The sequence below is a fragment of the Podarcis muralis genome, chromosome 4 (assembly GCF_964188315.1).
Source record: "Podarcis muralis chromosome 4, rPodMur119.hap1.1, whole genome shotgun sequence".
Lineage (NCBI taxonomy): Eukaryota > Metazoa > Chordata > Lepidosauria > Squamata > Lacertidae > Podarcis > Podarcis muralis.
Window position 1 is genome coordinate 73377306 of NC_135658.1, and position 6733 is coordinate 73384038.

Consider the following 6733-nt stretch of genomic DNA (forward strand, 5'->3'; position numbering starts at 1 on the left):
AGTAAAGCAAGATGAGCGCCGCAACCCCAGAGTCGGCCACGACTGGACCTAATGGTCAGGGGTCTCCCTCACCACAACCAAAGCTACACATACAGAGATCCATGATGGAAGAGTGCACAGCCCAAGTAATGGGAGTGGGCTTTGAGTGAGATTCAGGCAAGCATCTGCCCACCTCTGTCTAAAAAATATTTGGTGTGGTCAGAACAGAATGATCACTTTGGTTTTGAGAAGGGAAGACGCGTGGATGTTACTGACTGGAGGCCTGCTCTTTCTAACCCCTTTATTAAGTGATCGCCATTGACACCATCTGTTTAATGGCTATAGCACAGATGTTTTTTTTATGGGCACCTGTGACATCGTAGCAAATGTAGCGTTGTGAGGCCGTTAACAAAATCACATGGTTCAGAAGTCAAATGGCAGTAAGAACAACTGAGAGTTCTTCTTTGCAGTGACAGCAAAGAAAAAAGAAAATGGTGCCGAGAAGCAACAAGAACAAAGTGAACGAAAGGGTGCTAAATAACACCAAAAACAATGAAAACGTATTCTCAGCAAGTTGCCTGGAAATGGTAGCCGTGAAAGCAAACATGAAACTGTAAGTAGTTTGAAGTAGTGCTGGTGTGTGTGTGTGTGTGTGTGTGTGTGTGTGTGTGTGTGAGTCAAATGGGACTTCCATTAATCAGGTGTTGGTATGTTGCTTCCTGTGCTACTAGAGCTCTGGTTTCACTACAAGCCTGACGGACCGAAGTTTGCAGTTTGTGGGGGATATCATCTGGACCATAGATGGGGAAACTGTGGCTGCCATCAGCCCCAACCAGAATTGCCAGCATCTGGAGGGCCACACATTTCACAACCTGGATCTAGACTGCAGTACCAGCCTGGCTGAGCATTGTCAGCTGACCCTAAGGATCAATACCTGTCCACCATAAATCTACAGCCCCAAAGCTTGCACCTTAGTCCAAGCAACTTGTACTCGGTGCAAGGGGACAACCTATGTTCCTTCCCCCTTTTTGTGATGGTTGCCTTGGATCAGGATGGTTGCCTGGCTTTGACTACACATTCACCTCCTGCCCCTCTGATGCTTGTTTGATGCTTTGGAACTTGCCAGCTTTGGACCACACACCTGCTTCTGGTCCACTTAGATGGACAGCCACCTCCACTTTGTCCTGGAGCCTGGCCTTTGATGAGATCTGACACTACTTCAACACACACAACAGATAAAGCAACCATTATCGCATTTGCAGAATGTGACTTCAGTTGAACCAGCCTTTCTGCATATAATTCCAGCAGTTTTATCTCCATGTATCAGAATCAAGCACACTTATCACTCAAAAGCTTAGCATTCCCCTGTGAAGGACTAATCAGGATTCCAATATAGGTTCTTCATACCATGTCTTCCAAAATTACTATTTCCCTCTTTTATAGCCTTTTAGAATTCTGGGATTCTGTTCCTTTGCAGGGGCTTCACAAGAAAGGAAGCTGCAAGAGGAAATAATTCATTGATAAACAAAAGAGGTTTAGCACTTAATATTCCTACTCTGACCAAGCAGGATTATTGAAATGGTCATGAATGGCGCTCCTTATAATGTTCCCATTGATGTGAGAGGTGGGTGCTATCTCGATTCGATCTTTTATATATTTTCTTTAATTTAAAATAGTCATTACTCTTCATTGCAGCAGCAATCTCAGAACAGTGCGCATAAAAGTTTAATTACTGTACATCTAATAAAATAAAAACATGTCAAGCCATAATAATTAGCAGTAAGGCTTAGGCATTAATGCCTAGCAAATGCCTGAGCAAAGAGTAGTGTTTTCAGCTGGCACTTAAAACTCAAAACAGTTAAAAGGAAGAAGAAGTAGCTAAACATACTTCTAGTCTCTCTCCAACATCCACCAAATGTAGACAACTGTCTTGTAAATTACAGGGGCACCCTGGAGTAAGGTGAATGTCAGTTTCAGTTTGTCTCTCACAATTTTTTAAAAAACCCAAATAATTCCAGTCACAAAAAAGCTCTTGAGGAGATAGCCGAGCAGGACCATAGAGGAATGGGACTGAGAAGAGTCCTGAGAGCCACGACCAGAAGTTCCCCACCGCAATTCTAGAGGCAGAATGCTAGACCTGATCAAGCCAGGCAATTCTTATAGTCCTAAATTGCCCCAGGCTGAAATGTACAGCTGCTGTTACTGCCATGGCTGTTGTGTGTGCCTTCAGTTGGAGATACTCTGTTTAATTCGACTGGATAATCAAATGATATTTAACTAAGGATATAGCTGCTTGAAAATCTCCATTTATTCAGCAAGAAAATGTCCGAAGCAGCGGGCATAATGACTGAAAGTTACAGAAGGGGCCCTTGTTTTGGAGGCAAGCTCTTGGAAATAAATTTGGTCCATTTTCCAAATAACTGTTTTTCCTCCTGCTATTTCCCTGGAATGTAAACTAGTGTGTTTCCTGAAGCATCCTTGCTGTTTCATAATGGTGAAAATAGGCTTATTTGAAGCCTCTGTGTCAAGACAAATAGATGTATAAGATGAAGCTGTTTGTTTGCATAGGATCTTCCCCCGCTCCAATTATAATCTAACTTTCAGTGACTGATAGAAGCCTGGAGCAGGATATATGAACATGTACCCCACAACCCTCCTTATCTGTGATGCTTGGTTCTTGAAGTACACCAAAACAAAGATACAATGTGCTTCAAACAATTCAAGATAATGCAGCAAAATGCAGTTTGCAAACTGAATGTAACTGCAAATTCCATTGTAATGGTAATATGCCTATTAGCTGAAGCTGAGCATCCCCAGTGTTCTGTGCTATAATTCTTACAGATCATGAATTAAGCAATATAAATCATTAGTTGCATCCAACATAGCGCTAAATAAGCTTTTCTCCCACACAAGAATTCCATTTGCACAACAGGACTCCCCCTCCCCCCCACTCTTTATATCTGTTTTGGGGGATCCTTCAACACACTCACATCCCAAGCAGATTTGGGAAGGATGTGGGGTTGGAAAGTAACAGTGTGCAATAGGAAAGCCCTTGCACTAACAGGGCACATTAATTGGATGCCAGCTTTACTTTTTAGTTAGGTAACAGAAAGCAAATCTGAAAATAAATGCCAGTTGTTAAGTATGTCAACAGCCTCAAACATGGGGGTGGGGGGAAAGACAGTATCAGAATTAGAGATGGGAAAACTCCCCTCCTGTTGCCACTCACATCAGTTTGGATTGGAAATGCTGCTGGCCAGTAAGTATTCATGGTGAAGAGGGAGACAGTTTGGGGAGTGGCTGGTTAGTAGGGAGAGCTTTTTTAGTGGAGTAGCAGGGAGGCGGGGTGGTAAACTAAGAACAGTGATAGGTAAGAAATTCGATTCAATTTGTATTTAAGAGGTGGCCATACGTAATGTGTACAGTGGTACCTCGGGTTACAAACACTTCGGGTTACAGACTCCGCTAACTCGGAAGTAGTACCTCGGGTTAAGAACTTTACCTCAGGATGAGAACAGAAATTGCCTGCCAGCGGTGCGAGGACCCATTAGCTAAAGTGGTACCTCAGGTTAAGAACAGTTTCGGGTTAAGAACGGACCTCCAGAGCAAACTAAGTTCTTAAGCAGAGGTACCACTGTAATCTCCAAAACAACAGCAATCCTTTGAAATGCATACTTATCTGAATTTTGCAGTGCAGTTTTCTAGCCAAGTAATACATAAAAAGACAACAACTGAAGTGTGAATGGAAATGTACGTATTAGAGAAAATGGGAGGGGGGGGAGTTTAGGACAAAATTTGCACTAAAATGCTTATGAATTCTCATGAGGATTAAAATAATAATAATTCACAAACCAATGTGAAGATGCAGTGAACTGAACTTCAGAGCGGAAAAAGAAGAAACGGAGAAAATGAAATTCACAGATTTATCAATGATTTTAATCTGAGACAAATAATAATTTGAGGGTTTGTAAAGCTCTCCCCTTCTTTGATACGATCTTTACAAATCTCTGAAGCACATATCTGAACCTGAACTCTGCCACCTTGGCCAGCATTTCTAGAAAAGGGATGGAGCTGTCTATATGTTTTTGGACTACAACTTCCTTTATCCCTGACCATTCCAGATGGGACTTGGACTTCAACAATGTCTGGAGGGCCACAAGTTCCCTGTTCCTGTTCTAGAAAGATTCAATCACACAACAGGTTTAACTAAATCCAAATCTCTGCTGCAACAGATGATAAGGCAGAGAAATCATCTTGTATGAGAGAACAATATTCATTGAGGATATATTTCTTGGCAGTGCAACTTCACACAGCACAACATCCTCTCTCTCCCTCTGAGGTGCCCAAATGAAAACAATTCTGTGAGGAGATCACCCAGAAGGTAATTGGTACCAGAGGTGGATTTGGCGGTTCTGTTTAGATGAAAATTTGAGGAATTCCAAGGGCTATAAAAATATTTTTGTTAAAACACATCAAATTCCTCTGGAGGGTTCCTCACCTACCTTACCAAATTCTAACTTTGAGTTTGCAAGCATATCAGCTCAAGAATGGCCATCCATTTTAAAGCTTTGTCTGAAGTTCATTTTAAAATAAAAAAAATATTGAAAGCTTAAAAATCCAGCTTAGTGTGTCAAGAAGAATTTTATTGTAATTATTACATGATTTGCTTTGGCATTTTAAGTCAGACAGAAAAGACTGACATCTGTGAGGTCTCACTACACTTGACCTACAGATTTTTAAGCATCAAGGATAACATTTCTTACGAACATCAGACACTTGAATAGTTTCATGTATAAATTACATTTAATAGTAGATTAGACTGTGCAGGGGGTAGTTTCTAGTGGGAGGTAATTTTTTAAAAAGCAAAGTTTAAGTTCCGTTTTCTGCTGTCAGCACTATAACATGTTGCAATAAATGTCTCATGTTTTAAAAAAGGTCAGATCAATGGTTGCAATCAAAATTCTGATCTGGGGAATTCAATGGAAAGGAATGTAAGTGAAGATTATATAATACTGTACTTGGATCTGGGAGAACAACTAAGCCAAAGAGATAGAGGGAGAAAGAAATTAGTTATTATCCATTGATAGCTCAGTCAGCAGAGCACGAGACACTTAATCTCAGGGCTGTGGGTTCGAGGCCTGCATTGGGCAAGAAACGTCTGCATTGCAGGGGGTTGGACTATGTAACCCTCATGGTTCCTTCCAACTTTACAACCCTATGATTCTATTAACTCGATATTGGTAACATGTAACAAAGAAGATTACACCAATTTTGGGGAGGATAAGGCTGCCAGTGATCACTGAAGAATTGATGCTTTTGAATTATGGTGCTGGAGGAAACTCTTGAGAGTCCCATGGACTGCAAGAAGATCAAACCTATCCAGTCTTAAGGAAATCAGCCCTGAGTGCTCACTGGAAGGACAGATCCTGAAGCTGAGGCTCCAATACCTTGGCCACCTCATGAGAAGAGAAGACTCCCTGGAAAAGACCCTTATGTTGGGAAAGATGGAGGGCACAAGGGGAAGGGGACGACAGAGGACGAGATGGTTAGACAGTCTTCTCGAAGCTACAAATATGAGTTTGACTAAACTGCGGGAGGCAGTGGAAGACAGGAGGGCCTGGCATGCTCTGCTCCATGGAGTCATGAAGAGTCAGACATGACTAAACAACTAAACAACAACAACAACAACAAGGCTGCCAGTGGCTACTAACCATGGTTAAATAATGTACACAAATTATTCAAGATGAGACAAAAGCAGGGCTGAAGAGGTGTGTGACCTGGGGAGACTTCTGAGGGCCAGACAAAGACATATAGAGGGCCACATTTGCCCCCTGAACCTGAGGTTCCCCATCTCTGACCCAACAGCTGATCAGAGCTATCAGATTTGATCATTTGATGGCCAGGCAACAGTAGATACACTTCACGCCAGCTGTGGTTATGCAGTCTGCTGCTGCTGTTGCTGCTGTATCCATGCATCTCTGGCTCAGGGTCTCTCAGCACAGTCTCTAGGTGAGAACAGCACACTGCAGACCTAGTGACTTCAAAAGTACATTGGAACGTGGCCATAACAAGCAGAGTGGGCAAATCATGATAAAAGGATTTATGAGGCTCGGTCATTACATTAATTACCTTGTGGCATATAAGGCATAACAGTCTGAACTGAGCCATTTTTGAAGCCTGTTCTCTGTGAGATCATTCAAAATGATTAAAGGCTTAAAAACAAGTATTTTGCAGCAACCGCTGCCTAAAGAAAGCAAAATGCTTTAATATAGCTCCTGTATTGAAAAACAGCCAACCAAGAGAAAATTGTTTTGGCAACCTAGGCTTGCTCTTTATATTGGACTCTCAGATTCTCTCCCCCGACCCCTCTTATTATTATTATTTTAAAAGCTATTGATAGAACACCTATTACTCCGCAGTTGGGATGTGATTCTGTTTGCATTTAAGGCTGAAGTTTTCAAATGTGCCCTTTCTGAAACAATGAGAGAACCGAAACACAACCGTCCATCAAAATCTGCCTGTAACAAATCTGAGTTTTGTAATGCAGTTCTCCGACCAAACAATGCTTACAAAAATCTGTATGTTAGGGGGAAATGTGCACAGGAGAAACTGACTGAGTACATTAGTCAAAACTGCATTAACATATGTTTATTAGGATAAATTTGCACTAAAATTCTGAAGAATTTTCAGGAGGACTTTTTTTTTAATCACAAATTTCTGCAGAAATTCTGTTTAGCTGCAAAGACCATTACGT